Source organism: Prinia subflava, chromosome 9 (assembly GCF_021018805.1).
Source record: "Prinia subflava isolate CZ2003 ecotype Zambia chromosome 9, Cam_Psub_1.2, whole genome shotgun sequence".
Lineage (NCBI taxonomy): Eukaryota > Metazoa > Chordata > Aves > Passeriformes > Cisticolidae > Prinia > Prinia subflava.
Genome location: NC_086255.1, coordinates 34,896,792 through 34,923,363, shown reverse-complemented (window position 1 = coordinate 34,923,363; position 26,572 = coordinate 34,896,792). Strand labels below are relative to the sequence as shown.

Below are 26,572 nucleotides of genomic sequence, written 5' to 3'. Positions count from 1 at the left end.
TGACATTTTCAAAAAGTCATTATTTCACTTCATATTCTAATTTATAAAAGTTATTCAAGTTATTTTTTGAAATGAAAGGTGATTGTGGTGCCAGTGCTAAATGAAATGGCTGTTGTTGAGTAACAAATCTCGTTAGGGATTGGGCTCATGAATGCTGCCCATTCCTGAGTGCCTCCCGTGCAGCTGCGAGGGGATAATGCACAGCAAGCGCCACTGAGTACGTGAGGTGTCGGGGCTGGTAGCGATCTAGGGACAGCTCAGATTGACAGCTTTGAGCTGCCATAGAGCCTAGGGCTTATCGCAGAGCAGTGTGGGATGACCAAACTGCTGATGCAGCTGTCTCAGTTTTAGATTGTTACAGTAGAGATTAGAACTATTTGGATTAAAAATGTGTATTGAAATAACTAGTGATTTTGATTATTTACAACAGTGATTAAAAACTGCTTGCATTGTCCATATGGATTGAATTTCACTACACTGAGGTTTACCGGAAGAACAAAGTTAAGTGCTGGGTTGAAGGTTTTGTGCAGTGAAACATGAAATCCCTTGGTAGAAGCAGTGCTTTGGCAATCAGCTCTGTGTTCCTGGAGCTAAAGCCGCTCCCAGCTCTGCTTTACCCCTGTGCTGGCAAGCTCCCGGGTGTCGCACACAGCGGCTGTGCCCTGGCAAGCTCCCGGGTGTCGCACACAGCGGCTGTGCCCTGGCAAGCTCCCGGGTGTCGCACACAGCGGCTGTGCCGCGGCCCCAGCTGCGGGCACTGCCAGCCCCTCCAGCACTGCTCTGCGCTCACCGGGACACCTGGGGGGAATCCCAGCCTGGTGTGAGCGGCCCAGAACCACGGTAAAGCTTTGAGAGGGAAGAGCCTCAGCTACAGAATCCTTTCTTCTAAGTAGTTTGCATGATGGCTTAATTCTATTATTATTTATAAGTTACCCCTTGATTCCATTTTTTCTTAAAAGATCTGTTTCTTTCATCTTGTTGGACATGACTCTGAAATTCATTTGCAAAAATACCACTGTGTCTAATTCTCTGCTGATTTCTTGGAATTAATGTGATTATTTTCTTGCATTTTTTGCAAAGAAATGGGCTTCAGGCAACAAATTGCATTGAAGGAATGAGCAATTATGCCACACTTAATGAACTCACAACTTTCATGTGGTAGCTTCTTTTCAAAGTGCAGTTTCGTGTTAGCTTTGAGAAGAGGGAGAAAGTGTGGAAGTATGTTCCTTTCTTTTCTTCTCCTGCTTTCCCAGAGTCTCTCATTTCTTTTGTCATTTTAATGCCATTGTGATAGTAGATAGCTAATTACACTGATGATTTATTTTCATATGAAATACCATATAAACAGCCAGGTTAAAGGGGATGTAGTGTAGAAATTATGGACAAAGCATTTACAAGAAGTATCAATCAGAATGGATATAAAAATCTGGGAATGTCATAAATTGCTTATCTTTATTTAGGAATTGCAGATTGCTAATTGAGCATAAGGACATGATTCTAAATTGTGGGTGATAACTTTAAGAGTATTAAGTCTCCGTGTTGTTGATAGCTCAGTTTCCCTGAGCTACTCCTGAGAAGAAACCTCCACATGTACTATTTGGAGTGACTGGAGAAATCAAGTAACTTTTCCTCTATGAATTCACCTATTGTTTAATTCCTCTGAAATGTCAGTGTTTTTGCAGTGTTTTGAGAGGACAAAACCAGACCTATTCATTATATGCCCTGTGCCTTGAGCACTGCCTGTGCAGACAATGTCAGTTCAGAATGTTTGTAGGTATTACATTGATTTGTGGTGTCAAATCCTGAAGTTTCTGTCACAGTCAGAGGCATGACACTTGTCCAGGGGCTTCAGTCATTGGATAAAGAACTGTAATAAACTGACTGATTGTTTCTATAAAGTGCTTAAGCAATCAGGAATTAGGGATTGGACCAGTTACTGACACCAGTAGTTTTAAACACACCCAAAGTTCTTAGACAGCTACAGTGAGGGCTTCTCTTGTCCTTGTGCCACCCAGGAGCTTACCCTGGGTGTTTGCTGGCCAGAGCGAGGGCTGCTGTGCTGTGCTGGGCAGGAGTCTGTGGAAGCGGCAGCCAGGACAGTCCCAGGTGTGCCCGCAGGGACGGGTGCAGGGCAGGGCGTGTGCGGTGCAGCGCCCTCCAGCCCTGTGTGCCCCAAGTGCCTCCCTGAGCTCATCAGGGCTCCTGGAGCCCCTGCACCTGCCATGCTCTTTATCCAGGCACCTCTACACTCCCTGGCTCGCTGCTCCTCCTGAGTTTTGACTGTTCCATAAAAAGGGAAACATTACAGAACGCGAAATCTGGATCCCAGGCAGATTTCTGATCGCATGCTACATCTGCAGCCTTTTGTATTTAGAGGTTTCTTACCACAGATGTAGTGTTTACGCTTGATTTTAACTTCGATTTGGTTTCTGAGCTCCTCCCAAACCACAAGTCCATACACATCTCTGGTCTAAAAATTTTTTTAAAACCTTCTTTAACTGTGATTTTAGCTGAAATGATCTTTGCTTACAAGAGCGAGGTACTTACTGGGAGGGGTGAGGGGCAGTAAATTACTACGTACTAGGAATACTCATGTTCTGTGAAGATTATGACACCATTACTAATTCAACAAATAAAATCTAATAGATTTTTCTCTCACTCTGTCCTTTTAGTCTGTGGCTGTTCTTCATGATACTTACTCTGTAAATATCCAAAATGTTTATTGATCACCACTGGCTGACTATTCTAATTAAGAGTGAAATTCATTAAATAACTACATGGGAAGCAACTCCATCTGGCTGTAGAAAATTAAATGCATATTTGGTAGTTTGTGAGTTTGTGATTGCAGTGTAAAATCACGTGAATAGAAAGTGGGTTTGGAAACCTTAAAAGCCCATTACAAAAATTAACACTTTTATTAAAGTGATTAAAATTTATATTGAGCCAAGTGAATCTTACAAGTACTGAGTTTGTAAGACAGGGTAATTTAGAATTGCATTGTTCTATAATCAGCAAAGAGCAAGTATACTAGACAGTAGGTACAGACGTAGAAAAGTGAAGGGACAGGAAGATGGATTAGGAATGAAGAACTTACAAATACTCTGATCCTTGAAGAGTCACATCATGTCCAGTGCAGAAATTATACACAGCAAGGGAGGCTGATAAGCACAGACAAGGGACAAATTCTAGCAAGAGGAATATTCAGGGAATGCATGTTGACAGAGAGGAACAAAAATTAGAACAAATACAATGTTTGACAATAAAATTTTGCTTCTAAGTCCTAAAAGTACATATTTTGAGCTCCTGTTTTGGAAGGGATTTTCTGTTTTGAAGTCTAGACATAACCCTAAAACACAAACTTTAAAGGCAATGGTGTATCCATACTTAGTGGAACCCATGCTAGGTGCACCAATAGGCACAAAAAGGTTTAGATCCAGCATAGTCGGGGGCTTTTTTCTGGTGTAAGTTTTTGCGGTGTCTCTCATTTTGCTCTAAGTTGAATTTGCTTAGAAAATGGTGTACCACAGTAAGCCAATAAAGCAAGAATGGCAATGGTTAGTCACTTCAGAATTTCAGTTCTAAGATACCTCATTTTTGCTACAGCATAATCTAAATTTAGCAGTGCAGTTTTTAGAAGAAGGGAGAGAATTCCTTTGATCTGATAACATGTTCTTCATCTGACAATGCCTCTACTCAAATGCAGCATGTTTAAAAGTCCTACATAAAGAATGCTAACAAACTATTAAACCAGACAATAGTGTGATGTTTATAAGAGAAAAGAACTCGCCAAAGAAATATTGCTCCTGTTCTCGAATGTTTTTGTGTACTGTAAAGGACTTCTGCTCTTAGAATGAGATTGGTAAGAAAATTTAGCTGAAATGGAAAATGCTTTTCCTTAAGAACAACAATAAGAGGTAATTGTAGTTAAAGAGTTCTTGAGGAGTGCTACATTAGCTGGAGTATATCTGATTTTGTTAGAGCAGATTTTACATTTCAAAGCTGTGTTTACATTAGTCATTGAGTTAAAGATCTAAGTGCAGCACAGCTGAGTCTAATGCAGTGCATTTGATTTTGCCTTTTGATTAGTTAAGTATCCTGGAGGCTGTTCCTCATTCTGAAACAGTGTTTCCACAGACTCTGTGTTAATCATTGTTGGGACAGCTCTGTTAATTGACAGCAGTGTTACTTTCTTCTGTTCTTGAGGTGCTTACAAGTTTTTTCACATTTAGTATTTCTTTTTTCTTCAAGTTGTTCATTCCAATATTAATATTTTTTCCTCAGTGTTGGTTTTTTCCTGTGTTTCAACTTACTGTGTTCTTCCCTTCTTTCTTCCCTGTGCTACTCATCATCATAACTCATTTTCTCCAAATGCATAGATGGCCTCAAGGGACAGGCATTTCTAATTGAGGACATTTCAGAAGTTCAGCTTAATGATTCATGAATGAACCAGGTGAATGCCAAGCTCCCAGGCTGCTGCTCTGGCTTTTCACTGCTCTGGTGTAGTACAGATGTCAAACACATGGGCCCAGTACTTCCAGCCAGATGACTTCAAAAGGCCATTCTATTGCTTTAGCCATTTCTGTTTCTGTAAAGTGGCAAAAACAATATAAGCAATATTACCTTCTTCAATTTGTTTCCTTCTTTTTAAACCTTAGTAATTATTACTTTATGTCTTAATTTAGATGTCGCTGTTTTCAAGAGAGGTCTACTGGCACAGTATCACTACTAAGTGCCATAAACCTGTAATGAAATACAAATGCTGCTGGATACAAGGCGTTATTGGAAAAACCAGAATTCACTGATTTCAAACAAATACCTGCTAGCTGAGATTGAAAGTATGGGTGTGTACAGAGATCGTGCACTTTGTTCTGAGAAGCACTGCAGATGTAACTGTTGTAGCAGTTGTTGACAGAGCTAAAGGCAAAGACCTGATTTTTGGTAACTGTGTTAGGGGTTTGTACTGAGGGCCACTCACACTGAGTGACCCATTCCACAGCCTCTCCCTTTCTTTTTGTTAGGAGAGAAAACACAGAGGAACTAACAAAAACCATCAGGTGTGCTGTTATGTAATGCATGTGCTTAAGCGATATTCAGAAGTTTTATCTTGTGTGATGCTCACTAGATAAAAAAATACTTACTTTAAAAATCCCTATTTCCTTTTTTTTTATTTGCCTCTGTCAAAATACAGCATCTGCCTTTGAACAACCAGAGGGCAGGTTCCTATTAGCAGAAACTGAGCCTGTGACAGGAATACATCAAGGCACAAAACACTCTCCCTTGTCGTAAATTATCACAGTTTTTGAGGGTAGTTACTCACCTGAAGTTGTAACCAAGTGCATTAGAAATCCTAGCAAGGCACCTGGGTGTATATTGAGGCATCCAAATAGTTTGAGCTGGTAGACCTAGACAGATACCTATTCTCTGTGGAGCACCTGAAGATGAAGTGTACAGTAAGCAAAGCACTCTAACAGTGCCCTGATGAGACACAGCCTGCTGGTGCTGGAGCATGGGTAAGGAGCCAGCACAGTGCTATAAAACTAAATAAGGTAGTAAAGGATGTTCATGGAGTATCCTGTGCAGAGTGCCCCCGCCCCAAGAGGTGGAGATGTGGGGCGTAGCCCTGTAGGCCCAAGAAAAGGCACTCTGCCCCACGTTACAAATAAGGGATTAACCTAGAATGTTCTCCCTTTCTCCAGTTATCATTGGTTAAGGTGATACTGCGATGTCCCCGCCTCAGTTATCAGTGTTGGTTACCTTCCTTCAGCCCACCCCTTTGCTCCTCTCGCTGTTGGAGCCCAACCCAAAACTCGGCCCTTGAGGCACCATGTAAATGCTATTGCTGTGCGTTTGTTCCTGTTCCTGTCCCGGGGTGCGCTGCAGTGAAGTTACCTGTGTGTCTCCTGGCATGGACAGACACTCGGGTTTGCACACAGGAGCCCGTGCCTCCTCCTCCGTGCACTGATCACGGCTGTACACAGGGTGTGACACAGGCCTGCGGAGCTGGGGCACCCGCAGGCAGGCGGCCCGCGACAATCCCTGTGCGCGCTTCAGCTCTTGGACTGCTCACTGTAAAGTTGGATCAAGGCATGTTCCTGCTGAGAATTCCATCTTGTACATCCACTGCTATGCCATGGTCAGTGTTCCTAAGAGCCTGGCTATAAAGTCTCATATCTTAGATGTGAGTGATCTGGAGCTTGGATGTTTTGTCAAGGATGAGAAATTGTGGCTTTAGAAAGTGACTGAACTGGTCTGGATACACATATCTCAAAGAATGTCTTTCAACAGAAGTAAGAACCTCTCCTGTAAAAATGTAATTACCTTGTTTTAAATAACACTTTAAAGATAAACAATTCTATATGTTCCTGAAACTGTTTCATCTTTTGGAGGATTCAGAATTGTCCTTGTCTGGAGGGTGATGCTTCATGTAATAATGAAATGTTCTGCTATGAAATGTATTTCCAATCTTTTTGTCATCGCCTTTTGTTCTTCTGCTCTGGTGGTCCATGTATCCGTGTGAAGTAAGGAGGGAGAGAAGAGAGGACTGCACTGAGTTATGCTTTGGTAAGCTGTTTTTGTAATGAGTTGATTCACTGTGAAAGCTCACTGTCATCACTTTTAAAGTCCTTCAGTGGCTGTACTACATACAAATCAAAGGTGGTGATCATATTTTTACTTGGTAGTGGTACAAGTCGTGGGTCACCGTTGGTTGTGGATGAATGCACAGATGCATCATGGCTTGAACCCACCTAGAAATGGTGAACTGCTTTCATGTATGGCAGGGGACAGCAGCTTTATTTCCCTCTCCTTGCTAGAGGCCAGTGAGGTGTCAGCCTTTAACTGGTAGAGTCTTGATTTTGGATTTTTGTTCACAAAATTACAGCAGAGAAGGGCACTCAGTTTGCACAAGCTCACCACTCCTTCCACATAATAGACAACCAAGGTATTTTCAATTACTTTTGTGGCCCTGATTTAATGTTTTCAGGGTTTGTGGATGATCAAACTTTGCCTTTACTAACCCCTTCCTACTCTCTCTTTCATAACCCTGCACCACCTTCTCTTATTTCGTTATTTTTGCTGTCCTCACCTCCTTCCTTGAAGTGTAACTCCCTCAAGTTACTTTGTCAGCTACTCCAGCTGCTACCGTGCTCCTTACACTTTTTATTTACTTCCACGCCTTTCATAAGCCTGTCTTCTCCTTTCAGAATCTTACCTTTTTTTCCCAAATTACTGACCACAGTCTGTCTTCACTGAGTAGTACAGGCAACATACACAATATCCCACATTTTCACAGAGGTGTGTGTTTAAATGCTTTGCTGAACTCTGCTGATTACGCTTCAGCAAAAGAGAGAAATTACAGTGCATGGCTAGCTTTGAGCAGATCTCCAGGGAATGCTTTTCAGAAAGCTGCTTGAACTTTTGACAAAACACAAAAAAGCTAACATCACCTACCCTCTTCTTCCAAATATGAAATGTATGAAAGAGCAAAGAGTGTCCCCAAGTTAACCCATGTAGAAAAAATTTGGCTGATTGCTTGTTTTCATAAATTGTCTTTGCAAGAGTTAGTAGATTGGTAGGTAGTGTTGATGTAATGAGAAGACTTTAGATGGCAGTCCTTGATAACGTGGATTCTGTCCATATTGCACAAATGCTTTAAGTTCTTAGGCTGATTTCAGTGGAGTTTGGTAAGTGTGTGTTTGCTTTCCTCTGTGGGAGGTACAAAACCAGAGGCACAGATGTTATGTCACTGAGGAAGGGCACGTGCCCTTCGGAAGCCTAGGAAAGGTGTTCAAAGCAAGTTCTGATAGGGAGAACAAATTGTTACTTTTACATATTGCTCAGAAATAACTTTGAAGAAGGGTAAAGGAGGAGGTTGATTTTGCAAATATTTTGGAACAAACAGTTCCTTACAAACCATTTGCTGAACTGGTTTATCTTTTTATTTTGTTTACAAACTGTTTTACAATAGACTTCAAATTTTACAGTTTCGTTCTCCTGAGTTATTTTGCAAATGCTTAATGAGGAAAATCTTCATCTTGTGGATTGTTTACTAATTATGTTTCCCATATGTTTATATGATTAGCTTTTCTGTTGAGGGATTTCATCACTTTCATCACATGCTTAAGGACTGTTTTTTCTGGAAATGATTATATGTAGCATAGTGCTGGAAAAGAATATGGAAGCACTAAAATCTTTACTTTCTGTCAGATGGAGTCTTTGAGACCTTGCATGCTAAAGATTCTGCAGAGCTTTGTGTCATACATATTTTGAAGAATATGAGTTTTTGCTGCTCATCAGTTTAAAACCTGATACTAAACCCAGTGTTGTTAGCAGCTTTCATCTGTATTGGGGTTTATTCTTTGTCAGACACAAACATTTGTTTTTAAGGAATGAAAACCAGCAGCTGTGGCCACACACCAGGCACTGTTTGATGTTGTGGGTTTGAGCAGACATAAGAATCTTCAGATTACATACACTGATAATCTTTGCCCTTTTACCTCCTGAGTTCACTTCTCTTCTCTTGCCTTTTTTCATACTCAATCTTGCATTTCCACTTCCCTACTGATTTATATTCCTGAGGCCTTCTCAGCTTTTTGCCACTCTTATTCCAGGATTCACAGAGCGAGCCTTGGCCTGCCAGGGTTTAAGTGTGGGGCTTTGTCAAGCTCTCGGTGTTGTTTTTTAATATGCCAGATCACCTCACAAACTAGCAAATCTCATCTCCAGTCACTTCCTGGCTTTTGGAAGAGTAATTGGAGATGAGTGGACAGTTAGACTGATTCAGCATTTAAAGTAGGCAACATGTTGGTTAACATGATTTTTGCTCCTGTTTTGGTTTTGAATATGCCTGCAGTATCTTGTAGGAGGCAGGGAAAAGATAGAATTATGCCTGTCATTGAAATGAAATGGGAGTTTGAGACTATTAAGGGTTTTGGAAGGATTACAGTTCCTGCACGGATGAAATTCACCATTTCTTCATGAAACCATACTAGAGGACGTGCCTAAGCAGCGTGAAGCAGCTCAAAGTGTAGTGCTTATTGATTTCAAAGCACAACATGACATGCGTCATCCAACTCCCACCCTGCGTTTATTTCTTTGTAATTGGGGAAAAAGAGGAAGAGAAATAGCAGAACAGGACATGAGTCTACCAGTCTGTGAATAACACGAGCTGTTCTTGCCCAGATGAAGTCACTCACAAAGAGCCATTCTTCCACATGAATATCAGTCATCCTTTGTGGCAAAGGGTGTTGCTGGTGGGTCTGTCTGAAAAGATCTCTCTGAAAATGCACGCGTGTTGCCATGAGTTTTCCTAGCTAGCTGACCGTTTCATATTAAGTAGAAGGTTCGTACCTTCTCACGCTCTTTTCATGTAACCACCAGCTATGTTCTATAAACATAGCCATGTTTTTACATTACATGCTGGGACAAACAAGACTGTGTGACAGTGCCCTTGACCAATGCGGTGAGAGGTGGGAATAACCACTCTCCAATCCATGGTCACCTTGTGAGAGGTATATAATAGGAAGAATAAACAAAGGGTGGCTCTCCTGCCCTGATGCTCTGATGAACCTAGACCTCTGTCTCCAAGCGTGTCCTTATCTGCTAGGCCTGCGGTGATACATGCGTGCGTGCCTTCAGGTTGTGGTGTACCTGAAACCCGTGCGGGCCGTTCTCTCTGCCCCAGGTGCTGTCCCAGAGTGTGTCCGAGCTGGAGCCGTGCCGAGCAGCAGAGCTGGGCAGCGCTCCCCGAGGCCCACTCCAGCCACAGATGGACTCCATGTCTGTCACTGGCATCCGGGAGAAGCCCGTGACAGGAGTGTCAGGCCCCCATCCTAGGGGATGCAGAGACCTGTGAGCAATGTAGTTTCCATGTCTAGCTTGCCTTCACAAGGACAAAGGTCAGCTGTTTGTCACTGCTGCTTCATTTCCCTTACACGTTTATTTACTTATTTAACAGTCTCTAAACTATGCCACTAATGATATCAGGTCTACAGGGACGTTACCTTGGCACCAGAGTGCCTAAAAACACAGGCCTATTCTCATTTGGTCACTGGCCTAAGTTACAGGAGTTTGTATGGGTTCAGCAAGAGAAGTTATCACATTTTCTGTAAATAGCCTCCTGAGTTCAGTAAATTGCATTGCCCTTCAGGTCTCAAGCAGTGGGTCAAATCAATTTTGTTCAGCTTGTAAGTGCTTCAGGACAGCACATACTCAACGTCCTGTGTTAGTGAGGAATTAGGCATTGACTCTGGAAACACCAGATCTCTTGGCAATGAGAAAGTAGCAGTCATCCTCCTCATTGGCTGTGGGACCTTTGCTGGGATTGATAAACAATTAAAAAGACCCAGACAGACAGAACCAATAAACACAAAATTGCTTCTTGAAAACTGACCTGACAGTAATCCATCTCCTGTTCAAATCACTGGGGGTTTTTGAGGGACTAAGCCAAACAATACAAGCAGCCATTTGCTTAGTGAAACATTAAAGCAAGTCATAAGATTAGCCTGTTAATCACAGTCAGAACCCTTCTCAGATGAAGGGGCAAAGCCAATCTTGTGCTCTCTGCACAACTGCACCAGACATGCATTTCCCTCTGCCTTCCACTGTCTGGACAGGTGGTGAGTGAAGTGAATGTTCCCTCTAACAGAAAGATAAAGGTTAAAATTGTTAGGATTGTATTTCACTTACCTGTAATAACCAGCCTGTTCTAAGCTGTTGTTTTCACAGCCCAAGTTGAGATCCCAGTTCTGTGACCCCAGTTCCTGTTTCCCTGCTGTGCCCTTCCTGCGCTGCCCCGCTGCTCCCCAAGAAGACTCCACCCTCGCTGCTGATACTCTGTTCCCATGGCAACTTTACACCTCCTAGACTGTCATGCAGCTGCTGGCTCCACCCAGAATGTAAAGACTTGACAGCTCCCAGAAGACCCTGCTCGAGCCGGAGTCCAGTAGAGGTGAACGAGCCTCCTGGACAGTTGACCAGGGCCGAGTAAGGACTGCAGGGAGCACCACCGAGCCAGGAAGAACGCCCAGCTGCCGATAGGAGCCACTTCCGTCCTCGCCCTCACTTGGACTACACTCGACCAAGGAGACACCCCTAGACCAGGCAAGCTACAGGAGGCTTCTGCGCACTGTCGCGAGTACCGAAGCCCCGGCTCTGCGGCCCAGGCAGCGGATCCGAGAGACTCCTCCTTCGCGGCCTTGACTCCGTGGGAGCAGCGGCGGTGTGCGCAGCCCCCGACCCCCTACCCGCTAAAAGAGCTGATCAATAAAGGCGCTTTAACGGGAGCAGAAGGTCTCCTTGCCCATTTCTAACAGTGAGGTATTGCAATAAGTTAGCTGTAACTCCATTATCTTCATGCAGGAAAAACCAGTTCTTTATTATCACACTCATTTAATGCCGTTTTTAGAGACCTCGTGAGCAACTTTAATTGATTAATAGCTTTCTTGCTAATTACTCTATTGGTTAGTAAAGGTATTCTACTTGTCTATCAGATCTCTCTATTCTTGGATTGTTTACGTATTTTCCGATTCTCATGGGAGAGATCCCTTGTTATTGCAGGTGCATTTGTGTTTCATCCCAAGAATAGGGTGTTAGGCTAATGAGTTTTCTTACCAAGATTGTTTTCACATGGGAACTTGCAAATTACTTAGAAGTAACAGGCTAACTTTGACAATTTAGCAGAGCAGGCCTGATTTTATGAAGCCTTTCTTTTATAATTCTTTTACCTGTCACGACAGTGATATGCTGGTTGTAAGCACTTACAGTGAAGGTTATTTTTAGGGAAAATATGGCAAGGCGGTGTCCTGGTTTAGGACAAATTTGGCAGGAAACCTCTGGAAAGCAAATTCAAGCAGCCCCTCCCTCAACAGGTCTGGGAAAGAATTTCCTTAGAGAAAAGTGGGAAAACAACTGTTTATTCAACAAGCAAAGCACTCACACTGATAAGAAATGAGTACATTAAACAGTAAAACCTCTCAGCGTCCTGAAGAGAGATGGTAAATTGAGGCAGTCCTTGTCTGGGGTGTAGCTCGGCTGGCCCAGTCCCTCACTGGTCCCTCCCCGGTCTGTCGCGGGTCCCTCCCCGGTCTCTCCCCAGTCTCTCCCTGGTCCCTCTCTCCGGTCCCTCTCCCCAGTCCCTCACCGGTCCCTCCTCGGTCCCTCTCCCCAGTCCCTCCCCAGTCTCTCCCCGGTCCCTCTGGCACTGGAAATGCCGTCCTGGGCCCCGGAGGGCCACAGCCATGAGCTCCGGGAGTTTATGGGTTTGCAGTCCAGGACAGATTTGAGCAGTGCCAAGAAAAACCAGTCCAGGGAACTTGTCAGCCTGAGCCAACTCAAAACTAACCCAGAGCAAAGGAGAGCTGTGTCCTGCAGTCAGTGCTGCAGGCAGCACAGTCCAGTGGCAGAGCGCAGGGTGAGCTCAGCTCCTGCACACAAACCCCGCTCCGCTTCTGTCCCCCCTTCTGAACCTGTCTGAAAGGTGTGGAACTCAATATCCACAAAACCAGAGCAGGCAGCTGGGGTACAAGTCACAAAGTCACCTCAGGGCAGGTAGTAAAACAACAGATTTACAGCTGGTAAAAACTGAGAACAACGGTTGTCTAGAGTTTGTTCAGACATTAGATCAAGAGCTACCAAATATGACAATCTACTGTGAAAAAAAGAGAGAATTAAACAATTAGCCCTAAAGTTGTATCAATAAAGCAAAACAAGCAGATAGGACATCTAAACCCATGGAGGATCAACAAACAGCTGCAGTAGAGCATCAGGTAGTCAGAGAACCTAAATATACAAAGGTGAGCTTACACTGATAGCAGCAGCAGTTTGCTCACCTCATGGGTCATGCAATAGTACCGCAGCCAAATGACATAAAAAAGGAAGGATAATAAACACAGGAAGGGAGGAAATGTACAGTGAGACCCACTTAGCAGCGTTTTCCCAAATACAGAACCTCAGAATTCTATTTCCATCACTGTTGAGGGATGGCCATGCCAAAAAAGCCAATTTCTGTAGCTGCAGTTTAAATGAACAAGCAGAGAAGGCAAGGTCTTGGCGATACAAAGGAGACTAAGGGATTTTATCTTTAGTGGAAGCTTTATTGTGGCTCAGATGACACAGCCTGATACTCCTAAGGAAAAACAGGCTGTGTCAAGCCAGAGGAGCTTTCCAGCTGATGTCCTTTGACTTGGACAAGTGAGCTGAAAGTCTCAGTGAATTATTCTGTACCCACACTTCACAGTCCCATCTAACAATGTCAGAAGTGTGGAAGCAGAGGAATCAACTGAGCCCACAGGCTTCATTTGAGACTGAATGACAAAATGCCAGCTATCAGATGAAAGGTAATAAGGATGTTTATCTTCTAAGACATTATGTGTAAGAGTGAAAAAAGACTTTAATGAATAATCTGCAGAAAGAACAAATTCTTAGAATTTAAATGAAATATATGGAGGAAAATACCAGGTGATAACTGTGAGGGGGGAGAAACCCCAACGTACACACAAAAAAGGAAATCAACAGATGTAACAGACAGCTGTGTGAATATGGAAAAAAGAAAATCACTACAATTTCCATTGTAGACTAGTTTAAAAAAATAAATAAATAAATACCAGAAGATGCTTCCATCATAATCACCCTGAGATAAAATATTTACCTTAGTATCTATGTTACTTGTGCTGGTATTACTAATATGTTTCTTGTCTGTCTGGTGTTAAGCCATAGGTCAGGTTCAGATCTCAAAATCATATCAAGGAGCAGTTTCTGAAAGATTTTTTTCCTGAAAACTGAAGACTAAAATAAGACATTTAATGAAAAATAGCTGCACATATCATTTAGCTTCCCAAAATTTATTAATTTTCCCTCATTGTTTCTGCACATAAACATCAAACTGGAAAAAAGGTGGAATTTTTAGGATGAACAGTCCAAATATTCAGATTGTGTTCTCAAAAATAAGTAGCGTGATTAGGGTACAGCTCAGTTTTATTCTTAGTCCACGTAGGATGGATAGTTTGATAAAACAAAGGTGGTTTTCAAATTCAAGTATCTCCTTTTTGCTTTGGCAGTGTCTTTTTTCTGAAAAATCGACACCACTGGCAACTATTGTTAGACAATGTTGTCTTTAATTTGACTGAACTAGAGAGAGTTTCGTGAGCCCATCCAGAAAGAAATGTTCAAGTTTATAGAGGTTTTTGGATTAGTTCATTTTTACTCTCTTGGACAAACTAAAGAAAGTGGTCTGAGCACTGAACTAGCTGGAGAAGTTCACAGGAAGAATTGGCTGTGTTCATGGACACATGGACTCACCTCAGGAGTTTTTATATCCAGCTCGACAAGAAAGCATTCAGAGATGCAAGATCTGAGAACTCTCCCAGCAGTGTTTCGTAGGCATTCTGAGACAGCTGTGATCACAGACTCCCAGCTATTCTTCTGCATTCAGAAAATCTTTAATTACAGGGTAGGGCATATATTCAAATGATGGTTTAATTTCTAAAGGCTTTTTTTTTTTTGCCTTTGAAGAACTTGACCACAGCTGATAGACTTTATGAAGCCCTACAGCTCTGTTAAGATTAAATAAGCAGAATTGCTAATAAAAACTGTGGTAGATGTGGTAATTATTTTTTTCTATCAGAGAAAAATGCCCAAGAGCACTTCAAAGAAACAAACAAAAGATAGAGGAGAGTCAGCAAGATGAAGAGAGGAAGGGAATTGTGTGGAGAGCAGATGTGATACTGAGCCCTGTCATAACTGATTGCTGACAGGTTGTATGAGAGGCAGAATCCATGTTCAGTGGCTGCAGATCTGATGGCAGGACAGCACAGGGCTGTCTCCAGTGTCTGTCACTGAGGCCAGCCAGGTATTAAATGTTCAGTAATTACCAGTTTGTGCTCTGGGTCCCCTCAGTGGCAGGCAGAAGCTGCCATCACCAGATTGCTCCATGGCCCAGCTCTGCTCCAGTGCCCCTGCAGTGCTGGGTGTGGGCACCTCATGGTTGCAGCACTGCAGTGTTTGTGTGGAACCACCGAGGGATGTGTGAGATGGTCCAGCCCTCCTCTCCCTCAGAAACGCCAGCCCAGTATGAGCGTGTCCTTCCCTAGAGAGAGCTGCTGGTGGCTCTGTGCTGGAGATGACCAGGGAAGGACAGCTCCAGTGTTCTAAAGCAGGGTGTGAGATCCTAATAGTGCAAGGATCGGGGATTCCTGGCCAGATGTCTTGAAAGCAGAGACTGCATCACTGCTGTGACACTTTTTCAGCCTTGTGTTCCCTCTTCTAGAGGCTTTTATGGCTTTGCTTTGATTTCACCCTTTTTCCTTTCCCTACTTGGGCTTTAGGAAAAGAGACAGATGTAGCATTTTATCTCAACTGATCTCGCATCAAGCAGGAGCTGTATTGTTCTCTGGCTACTCAAGGGCATCTTCCAGTGTGTTTAATTAGCTCTAATTAACAGCTGTAAACTTACAGGGATGTTTAGATTTCATAAAGTTATATGTAATAAATTAATTACCAACAGTATATAGCACATTAATAAGGTATTATTATAATATCATATAATTAGAGTGTTTGGATGATAAGCATCTCCAAACATTCAGAGACATAATAACTAGGAATTGAAATGTGTGTTGGGAGGGAAAACAAAGTCCATGTGCATTGGCCCTAGCAACAGTGCTTTTCGATCTGTCTGTTCTCTACTGTCATACAGCAACTTTCAGTAAAAGTTACTCTTTTATTCAGCAGAGAACAGGTTTTAAGCCACTTCTAGCTTCCCCTTACCTGATAATGGGTCTGTCATAGTAAGTTGATTCCTTTACTCAATAATCTACTCATTTGCGTATTGAAAATAAGCTCTTCTACAGTTCCTCCTCAGAATCCCATATCTTTATAATAACTTATTTAGTGGAAATTCATTAGATTTTTAAAATAGAATTCTGTGAGGTCTTGCTGAAATGCAGTCTGTACACTTTAAATCAGTCATGTGTCTAATTTCTGCCTCATTTAATCAAACTCCTGGAAACTGTATTAGGGATCACAGGAAAGATTGTACTGGGTATTCCAGTTCCTTGAGAAATAAAGGCTGTGTGTCAGATCTGGTCAGGAATTCGGGTGTAACTGGCTTTATCAGGAATTCTGGTTCACTAAACATTAGGCAATTGTGTACGAATACAGCTGTTAGACATGAAATGTTTCTCAGCTGGTAAGGATGGAGGTGGACTCAGAAGTTGTGATTTGGGGCTCCCCTGCTGGCAAACCATTGCTCAAATTCTGCTCTAATTATTATTCAAACTGCACAGTGGGACAGCTCCAGCAGGAAAAATAGGGATAAGCCTGTCTCAGACTAATTCATAGGCTGTTGTGTGGTGGCATTTATTAACATTGTGGGAATTCCAAATTCAAATGCCTCTTCTGCCAATAAATGATACGACTATGGAATTTTTATATGTTATTTCTTATTAGTTAGCTTTTCCCCCCCCCTGTTCTCAAGAGCCAAGTTTAAGGATTACATTAAAATGTAGTACAAATTGTATGATGTAATTTGCCCAGGCAGAAGTGAAAGAGTTCCTGAAAAGCAGAAGCTGGAAGGCACAGGATGGCCTCTTCCTATCTTCTCTCATGTGCTGTCTCTCTCACACTTTGCAGCTGCTCCAGGCCAGGTGCCATGCCTGCTCTGGGAAATTCCTGCTGCACTTGCTTTGCAGTGTCATTCCCATTGTCCTGAAAAAATGTGTGAGACTGTACATGTTACATGTTTTAGAGAAGTCAAAAAAATAATATATATTATTTATAGAATAATATTTATTCTATATGTTTTTGTTTCTGGTGCTTAGAAATTTGAGGGAATGCGCTTAAAGGTCTGAGAACATTTAGTGCCAGCAGAGGAGGGCCCTTGATTTACAGTACAACTGAGGCAATCTTACAGTAAATAAATACTAATTTAGGCACTCCATGGCCTCACCAAATTTTGCTCTGCATGGTCAGGGGGCTAGTTTGTCACTGTTGTCTTACTTAGGCAGTGCATGATATAAATACATAAATAAAATCACACCTGTGATAGCCACTTTTTCTCAGCCAAGTGGCATTGATGTTCAAACATTCCTAATTTGTGTTCAAAGTTGAAAAAGCTATTTTAAGGAACTGCAAACAATGGAATGCTGAGATAACCTTCACATCTTTACTTTTTCATTTAATGCAGCAATTACTTCATTCCACATTTGGAAAAAGATAGCTATGCTATGTCTTTTGTCACTGATTTGCATAGGAACAGAGAGAGAAGGAAAGGGATACCAGTCAAAGGAGGAAGCGATTCCTGGGTGAAGGAGAATGGTTTCAGTGTTTTAAGGAAGGGAATGCACAGGATTAGGCATATCCTTAATTCTGTGTAAGGTAAGGAGTTTGATACAAATGTGCACAGGGTGTTAGGGTAATTCTAGTAAGGGAGGCTGTTGGCATCAGCTGTGTTTCAGGTTGCCTGCTGGTACTGCCTGTCATCTGCCATGTGTGAGCACAGGTTCTTTGCTGCTGCTTCTCTGCTCTAAATGTACACACCTGTGTAGGATTGAAATCAGCCCTGGTGAGACCTGCTGCAATTCCCATTGAAAGCTTGTGCCATCGAGAAGTAATTGATGCTGCAGGCTTTCACTGATTTCTAAAGGAAAAATTACCCTAAATATTGATTTCAGTCTTCCATTAACTGTTGGAGTGAATGTTTCTTTGTTGGGCAGTTACACTTCAAATTGTTATAACAGTTTGAGAAAATTCAAAGACTTGTTTCACTTGATACTATTTTGTGGCTTTTGTGTAAACCTGTGTGAAACTCAGTTTATCAGTAAATGGATAAAAACTATAGTCAAAGCAATTTAGATCAGTCTTGTTTTTGTGTTAGAAAATATCCCTGGGAAAATCATGGTGCAAATTAAATAGAAGTTAAGTCAGAGAGTCTGTAAAAGCTGTATACCTCTAGAACTGTCTTGAAATTTCATTGTACTTTAAATACTTTTCAATTTGGTAAACACCCTAGCCCAACCATGGAAGTCTGTACTTTCAAGGATGTTTCTGGCATGCTTCCTAATAAGTAATCCCATGATCTGCTTGATTCTGGTTATTTTTCTTCATTTTGCATTCTTGTCCAAAAAGAAAAAAAATAGGAACATTTTGAGAATGCAAATAACAGCAAGAGAGGCTCAAGATTCTCTCTGATTTTGCTGAGCCACTGCTTTCTGGTGTTCTTATCTGTAGCAGGAGACTTTAGTAGCAAACCAGCCGAAACACGGTGCTTAGAAGTGGAAGTGCTTTGTAACATTTGTACTGACATTTGTAAGCTACAAGAGGTTGAGATGTGATGATTCATACACAAGTGCCACTGCCATCAATAGGAGTCTCAAGACCCTGTCACTGTAGCACGTTGCTGCGTTTTGAGTTCTTGCTGTGCTGTGGGGACACAGTTATACGAGGCATTTTGTCTGTCGCAAGTCCTGCAAGAGGAAGGATGAGCGGGCTGGAGGCTTGGGCGGATCAGAGTGCAGACACAGGAGCAGGACTCAGGAAAAGCTGCTCCCTTTGGCTGTGCGCATTGCCTGGAGCCACCGGGCTGATGTGAGCCTGTAGAGGTGAGCGGCCACTGCCTTGACTCAGGGGCTCCTCATTCTGTATCCTGGCTCTCTGCCAGTCTGTCCCAGCCCTGTCCCTGGCACCCCTCACTCCACAGAACCTCCTGACTCTGCAGTGGCCCAGTGAGCTCCTCATTCTGTGTCCTGGCTCTCTGCCAGTCTGTCCCAGCCCTGTCCCCTGCACCCCTCACTCCACAGAGCCTCCTGACTGCAGTGGCCCAGTGAGCACAGAGTCCCAGGGTGGTGTGGTTTGGAAGGGATGTTAAAGGTCATCTTGTCCCATCTTCTTGCAGGGGCACCTCCCACTGTCCCAAGCTGCTCCAAGCCCTGTCCAGCCTGGCCTGGGACACTTCCAGGGATCCAGGGACAGCCACAGTTGCTCTGGGCACCCTGTGCCAGGGCCTGCCCATCCCCGTTTGGTTATGTAAGTGGAAGTGAAAAAGAATGATTTCTTCTGGTCTAGGTAGACTGATGTCAGAAGAACAGTTAGCATGACAAGGTTATCAATTCTTAAAATGCTAGAAATGCTGTAAAATTGCCCAATGTTTTATATAGTCAACAATGATAATAATAATGAACAAAACAATTTCGGCCATTTTTTCCTATGAGCTCTGTTTTCTTGAGTTTTTCCCCAAACTCAACTTTCAAAATGTGTGGTATGCATTATATTTTTGAGCCATATGGGAACATCAACATTTGGGCTTCACATGTCTAATGTTAAACCCCTTTGTTAGGGGGTGTAAAGCTGTTTGATACAAAAGGCATTGAGATTTTTAAATTTTAAATTGCTTTAAAAATAGAATTCAGTATCCTAGTCAGATTCATGTCTTTGGAAAGCCAACTACTAGACAAAGGAAAAGAACCTGAGAAAAGAAAAGCTTCTGGAAGTAAGGCATCTAAATTTGCACTTTTAAAGTTTTCCTAACATTTGAAAGAATTGATTTGTGAAAAGAACACTAGGTATGATTCATTGTAAGGAAATAGTGCAAATTGTGTTAAATATACACTTATCCAGGCAGTGAAAGTGAAGATAATCAGTCTGCACATTATAGCTCATATTTTTGGTGTGAATGTTTGGGGAGACTGCTTGATATTGTTGAGTATACCAGGAATTAATTCTCTTGGGTAGTATGCAGTAGAAGTAAAATGTAGGAGCCCTGAAAATCCCCTCAGGGAAACTGCCAGGCTTTGCCCTGGAAGAATGTACCCTAGAGTTTCCTTGCCTAAGCTGAGAGAGGGCTTCCCCCATGGTGCCCTCAGAGCTGCTGCCAGTCCATCCTGGATTGTTCCCCCATGGTGCCCTCAGAACTGCTGCCAGTCTCTCCTGGATTGCTTCCCCCATGGTGCCCTCAGAGCTGCTGCCAGTCTCTCCTGGATTGTTCCCCCATGGTGCCCTCAGAGCTGCTGCCAGTCCATCCTGGATTGCTTCCCCCACGGTGCCCTCAGAGCTGCTGCCAGTCTCTCCTGGACTGTTCCCCCATGGTGCCCTCAGAGCTGCTGCCAGTCTCTCCTGGATTGTTCCCCCATGGTGCCCTCAGAGCTGCTGCCAGTCTCTCCTGGATTTTTTCCCCCTTGGCCTCTTGACCCTGCCCTCCCCATTGTTCATCCTCCAACCCCTCCCTCCGGCCTTGCTGCCCCCTGCCCTGCCCCTGTCCTGCCCCTGTGCCCCCAGACCTTTGGTTCCTGGACCCCGCACTGAGCCCCTGTGCAGAGCACACGGTCCTTTGTCTCCTGTCTCTGATCCCTTGGGCAGAAGGGATCAGCTCCTTCACTTTCTCTCAGTTCCAGCTGAAATAAACCCTGCTGGAGCTCCATCCTGCTGGAGGCCCCTCCTGTCCTTCCCCACCGAGGGCTCTGTGTGTGCATGGACCCGAAATGGCCACTCTGGGCCTGCTCTGGGTGGCTTCTGAAGGAGAGGCTCCGAGAAGGCAGCAGCGTTTCACCTTCCTGCCTCACTGCCACAGTAAAGAGCAGCCTCTGCATTTTTGATCGAAATGTTTATTAACTTCCCAGACAGCAGGATAAGGCTCAGAGAACATTGCAGTGCTCTTTACTGCAGAGCCTTGAAGTGTTTTCAGCCCAGTGCTTCATAGAGCCCAGTCTGCACTTGTGTGGATTCTGGGCCAGCCAGTTGTCACTAGGGCACTTCCTATTGCTTCCCTTAGATAAAAGAGGAAAATACAGTTCTTTAAGGAGGGGGAATGTTACTGGTAAGTAAAACTTTACTAAAGGAAGGCTTTGTAAAATCGTGGCTCAGGCCTGCTAATTTGGCTGAGTAGAAAAGGACTGTGAGAACAACTCAGCCAAATTAGGGGTAGGAAAACAAGTGACATAACCATCACGTGTTCACATCGTGGTGAATGGTGGTTGGTTGAATTACATTTGTTATGATTTAAAACTATGTTACTGATAAAGGCATAACTGCTTAAAAAGGCCTGGTTTTTGCAATAAAGTGACTCTCCTTTGCACCTGCCTGGGGATCCTGTGTCACTACGGACCCTCATCCACAACAGAAGGCAGTAAAAATTTCTGAAGCTTAAACTCAGTCTTTAGTAGCTTCTTTTTCCTAAACCTTTTGTTTCTCTTGTCCATGGTATCTTTTTTAAATACTAAAGGGTGATACAGTAAAAATTAAAAATGTTACTCTTTTCTTTCCTTCAATTCTGATAATTCACTTTCCTCCATAAAGATGCAACTTTTCTTTCCTCCAGAAGCCCACAGATTGATGTGACAATCTTTGTAGTACCTTTTGCTTTTTAATTTTTTTTTAATTGCTTACATGAAGACCGTGCTTGCAGAGTTTGCAGAAGAGACTTGTCGTACATAAGTACCTTTTCCAAAGTGTTGGCTAAATGTCCAAGAGTGAGCCTGTCTTGTCAGTGACTTGCTTTAGGCGGGTATGACTTTGTTGCTTCGCTGCCTTTTGTAGTTTCAATGTGTAAAGGCAGCAGTAGGAGATGGCAAAACTCATAAAGAGCTAGCAAAAGGAATGCAGAATTGTTGGCAGTCAACTTCTGTGTTGAGAAACAACATCGGAAATGTAGAAGAATGGAAGAGGGCACGCGCCAAACAGACCAGTTTGATACTCTGCAGTCACAACTGTGAACAGCTTGTAAAAGAAGTAGTGAATAAGCTCTCCCTTTTTCAAAGTGGGGTAAAAAAAGAGACCTCGAATTACTGATAAAATAGATGCAAAATTACATTTCAGGACATGCTGCGTAGCATTTACCTGCCTCAGTGTTGGAGTATACTCTGATTGTGATGGAGCTCACTCAGTTAAATCTGATTTTGTGCACCCCTGCTTATCTGAATGTTTTCACATAGAAATTAGTGAAAACGGGACATTTAATAGATTAAATTTAGTGGGTTACATTACTTTCATAGGGTTTTGAAACAAGGTATGCATTAAAAAATTCAGCAAGAAAACTGTCTGGAGAAAAGAAAGCAAAAGGAGAAGGGAGGAAGACTGCAGTAATCATATTTGTTGACAAAAACGAATCTAGGAGGGCTTGCTAACATTTGTGAAGTTGGACGTAAAAGGCTGTAGGAAGTACAGCAGTTAACAGAGAGGCAGATGTTAACAGAATAAGATGTAATCAAGATGAATACAAAGAGGTTCTCACTCTGTAAAAGCCAACAATGAAAAACATAGAACATGGGAATGCTGACAAAGAAACAGTATTAGAGAAGCAGGATCATGGGAGTGCTAAATTGAACATAAGCATGCAGTATGATGCTGCTACGAAAATGCAAATACAGGGATAGAACTGAAAGGGGACTTCTCTTTCTTTGGACTCAGAAGAATCAGTTTTCTCAAAGAACATTCTCTGGCTGAAGCAGTATCATCAGAATTGTTAGGGAAAATCTTCTGCTGTGTCACTGCTTCAAACCAACAGTGACCTGCTCCATTAAATCTTTCTCTCTTCAGAAGTGACTTTTCAAAAGGCTTTGTAGATGAAATTGTGATCATTCCCTCATGGCGTTAGAGGAATTGTCCCTTACAGCCTTTCTGTCTTTGTCCTGCCTGCAGAGCACTTACTCCTCTTCTGCAGAGAACAGTTACAATTGCTGCTTTATTCTGTGTACCCTGTTTATTGTTGCATCTCCCCACTGAGTTTTCAACCTCCACCTGAGGAGCATCCTCGAACAAGTACTCGTCCAGCAGCTGTTTTCCAGTGCTTCCCTGTGCTTCTGCCGTGTGCAGCTGACCTTTTGTGCATAGTCTTTGCAGCTGAAAGCTATTTATGCTACAAGGAATAGAGAACTTTTTTTAAGACGTAGGTTTTTGTGCTCTCCTTAGGTTAATCATCAGCTTTTCCATTACCACTAAATTAAAATAAAGCCAGTTATGGAGGGCTGTATAAATTGGAATCCAAAGGAGGAAAAAGCTGGATGTTTTTGCTTCTATTATAGTTATTTCTACTTCTAACAACTTTCATCTGATTTGTGCTTTGTAAATGGTCTCTTGCAGAGATCTTTCTGAGGCTTCCTTGCTTAATTTTCTTTTTAGCATTCTGTTGATTTATTTCCTTGGGTGCCATCTGAATCCTACTTTATATGGCTTTTGACAAATGCTTCTGGTTGTAACTTGCTGCAAGCTATGGCTATTAGTTTCACATTGTACATTTGCTCTGCTTTTGTATATTCTGGATTGCACTTTCATATTACTCCCTTTTGGTCTAATAATGCAAAGCCATATGCGATTTTATCTTAAGAATTATGAACTAGGTCTATAAAATTCTTCAGCACATAAACAATTGCTGTGTTGGAAGCAGGGGCTGCTCTTGCTGTGCAGCTGTCTGTTTGTGGCATGCCCTGTCTGACTGTCGTGTGTTTCACTGAACCCTCCTATTAGCACCTCTAATACAGGTGGCACGGGAGTTCTGTGGCAGGCTGGTGATGTTCGTGTTCAAAGGAAACAAAGCTGTTCTCTTACTTAATTACTTCTAAAATTATGTCTGTATGCAATACCATATTCGGTTCTACTTGAACCATTATCTAGGCTGTTGTAGGGTGAGATTCGTTTCATTACCTTGAAAAGAATTTGGAAGTTCTTGGTTCTTCCAAAGTAATGAAAAATAGGTAGGGTTATATTTTCCCTGCACATCCCTCAGACACATGGTAAGCTTCTGGGGTAACAGCTGATGTTAGATAGAACTGCTGTGGAGAAAAGGGACAGATAAATCAGAAGTAACTGCCCTTGCTGATAACAGCTGTGGTCATGGAAATTAAGAAAGATTTTTCAGAATGTTGGAATCGGAGACAGGGGGGATAAAGGAGTCTCTCAGAGACAACAGATAGTTCTTGAACAGCTGACAAAGATGGCAGCACTTGTGCCAGAGCACAGTCCAGAGCAAATGTCTTGTCAGGAATTGTGCAAGTGTATTTCCTTCTGAGGGGTATCCAGTTCTTAATGTTTGAGCTGAGCAAAGGAAAACGGACAAGGGACATTGACATGTTTGCCAAATGGGGGAGCAGGGGTGTGACAAGACACATAACAATTTGGTTTCTTTTATTCTATAACAAAGCTGTAAGGATCTTATTCCACTGCTTATTCCACTGGTCTTTGCAATTCAGTGTAGATGAGGTGTGAAACAAGAACAGTTAATGTTGTATAGTGAGATTTGCCCTCTGGGAATTTAGCTGTAAAGACACTGTGATGGACAAAGGGACTCTTTCCTCATGGCCTTGGCTGTATCATCTATGGATAGAGCAGCTTCTTCCATTAAACTGTAATTCATATAGTTTTAAATTGAATCACCAAGAAATACTAAGAGATCAGGAAATACATGAATACATGATTTGGAACAACAAAAAATTCATATGTACACTAGATTAGTTTGCTTAGTTTATAACAAGAGGGATATTTTGATCTTTTCATTTAATGATGATTCAACAGGGGAAGGTCTGTAACCACAGACAGCATGCTGAAGACACTTAGGCATGAAGAACATGACGTGTATTGGTGGACTCGCCAGTGGCTTCAGGGGAAGTCAAATCCACACCTCTTCAGTGAAACACTGAGAAGGAGTCACAGGAATGGGAATAAAACAGCAAAAAGGGCCTTGTTTATATGCTTGGTTTTGGGAGAGATCTGGTATGTGACACTGGACAGTTCACTTCATGTCCTCTGTTTGCTTCACATGCATCTCGCACTTGGCTGTGAAGAGCTTGGACAGGGCTGGCTCCTGCTCTGTGTTCCTGCAGGGTCTTTAAAGGGGGCTTTGGCCATCCTGAGAGGCACAGGGCACCAGTGAGACTGCACACAGAGCAGGGGGGCACTGCCTCCTGCAGCGAGCCCGCATTGCCTCCGCTCTCTGCAGCTCGAGAACAGAACAGAACCACGCTTCCAAGGACATTCTACAGAAATTCCTGCATTACTGTGCTCTAGTGATCTGCAGGTTTTCTTCTCACTTCATTAGCGTTTAAACACAGGTTTCTATACTTGCACATCTTAGCAAAGCGCAGTTTGTCTAGAAAAAGCAGTGTAAGAAGATCATGCTGACAAGTGCAAGTTGTTTCCAGCCCAAATTGCACCTATAGTATGCATCTACTGGGTTGGATTCAAAAATCATTTGCTCGATAATAATGCAAAATATATGTATATCTTGCAGTCTGAAGCCTTCAGTTGTTAGTTTATTGGGCTTTAATCTGTTTTAGTGCAGAAGGCTGCAAGTGTCTTGAAGAGAAGAAAAATGTAAACAATTCTCTTCTGTAATCTTATAAATTGCAGTATCATGTTATTTTAAAAAAATAATTAGAAGTCTTCATTCAAACTGAATGCTGATGAAAGAGACGTTGATGCTTATTTAAGGACTGCTGTAAAGGGCTAGTAACAGTGGTACTTGATGTAATGTGATTCTAAAGAATATTACGTGATAATAAATAATCTCATAATAAGTAATCATTCTAAAACGTAAGAAAACCAAATTTGAAGAGGGCTGGTATGGAGTATTACTGCATTTGAGCATGAGCTAGTAGAAAGAATGTAAGATTTAGGCTACAAATTAGAACTATAAAAAATGTCACAGTTTCAACTATAATGTGAAAATTAAAACGTGGCAAGAGGTAATGAGGAAGTACATGTGGAACATGACTTTTCAAGTTACTGTTACACTGGCTTGGCCCAGTTCTTAGCAACAGTTATGCAGTTGTAGTAGAAAGGGATCTTAGAAGTGGAATTTATCTACTTGTCCTTTGATGACTGATCATTCTAGCTGAAAATACACTTTGTAGTGTGGATTTGCATTTTTTTAAGTTTTAAATTTGCAAGTTACTCTTTGTGGAAACACTGCAACAATTCTCAAATTTAAATTTGACTGTGGAGATAGTAAGTTGTATCAAACCAACAAGTATAGCTGAGAACAATGAGGCACTCAGGATCACAAGGGTGATCCTCTGTGTTTATATCTGAGGCATCATCACTACCCCAGCTTGCATTTTGATAAGTGGAGGGAGATCTGAGTGCAGGAAAGCTCTTGCTTCTTAAAGACAACAAGCAAATGAAGTCCTAAGCCAGAGCTCATGATTGTCTCATGTTTTCTGAAGATTAAATTGACACCATCTAGATCAGCACTAGCAAGAGTTTTCCAGCTCTTTGCACTGTCTGCTGCATCCAGAATTCCCTGTGTTTGTTTGAGCCCTTGTTTTAAGGGCTCCTTTTCCCTCTCTGCCCTGTGAAACTGTGTTCTCCATTCTCTGGCATTTGTGCTGTTCTGCTCTGCAATCTGCCTTAGAAGCACTCTCCTCTGAAGTCCACCTTTGATCCACAGAAAGTGTAAGATCTCACTAAATAGCCACCTGACACTGCAGTACCTTTTCTCTTCTAGATCTTCGTGTTTTCTCTCACTAAACTTCATTTTTTCCCCTTTGATTTCTGCTGGGTTTGTTTTTTATTCTCTTTAGTCTAAACAAACTGTCCTAAAGGCAGCCTTTTCTTCTTGGTCTGCACAACACATTTCCTGGCCTCGACACCCCCTTCA

The 26,572-nt window shown here is 42.4% G+C and overlaps 2 long non-coding RNA genes across 2 annotated transcripts in view; both read left to right on the top strand.

The window, feature by feature from the left end:
* Window positions 1–26,572, top strand: part of LOC134555061 (uncharacterized) — a 110,362-nt gene that overhangs the window by 19,194 nt on the left and 64,596 nt on the right. The gene's annotated exons all lie outside the window — the stretch shown is intronic.
* Window positions 642–11,408, top strand: LOC134555060 (uncharacterized). Its single transcript, XR_010081363.1, has 3 exons — window positions 642–840; window positions 6,520–6,561; window positions 9,683–11,408. It is a non-coding gene; the product is annotated as an uncharacterized LOC134555060 (long non-coding RNA).